The sequence below is a fragment of the Leopardus geoffroyi genome, chromosome B3, assembly GCF_018350155.1.
Source record: "Leopardus geoffroyi isolate Oge1 chromosome B3, O.geoffroyi_Oge1_pat1.0, whole genome shotgun sequence".
In the NCBI taxonomy this organism is placed as follows: Eukaryota; Metazoa; Chordata; class Mammalia; order Carnivora; family Felidae; genus Leopardus; species Leopardus geoffroyi.
The window spans coordinates 104764481-104765110 of NC_059337.1; positions in this window are offsets into that span (position 1 = coordinate 104764481).

Here is a 630-nt window from a genome sequence, read left to right on the forward strand (position 1 = left end):
AATCCAGTTAAACATTGACTTGGGTATGCTACTTTCTGAAAGACTCAGTAGTAGAAACGAAACCACTGTTGATCATTACACAAATCTCTAACATCAGGAAGCCATTCACAGGGGTGGAGAGCAGAGGTTTAAAGAAGTCTTAAACTTGACCCTTTCATTGCACATACCTTTCAATACCGTCGTTAAGAGCTACCAACTGAGAATAGCTAAATCATCTTCAGAAACGAGGGGATGCATGCTAAGCATTATTTGGTAACCTTTCGTTTTAACTGAAGAATTTGTTCTCCAAATAGGAAAGGTAACAGTAGAGTGGCTAAAATAATTTTATTTTTCTTTCAATGACTTGAACTGCCTTTGATTAATTGCCTTTGATTAATATATTACAGGAGGGCAGGTAGACAGTAGAATTTCTTTCCTGGGGACAAGGGAACAAACTTTTTCTTCTTCTTTTTTTGAAGTATATATAGTTGAGATACAATTTTATATTAGTTTCAGGTGGACAACACAGTGATTTCACAATTCTGTACATTACACTATGCTCATCATCATAAGAGTAGTTACCATCTGTCACTATACAAGGTTATTACAATATTATTGACTATACACACTATGCTGTACTTTTCATCTCTG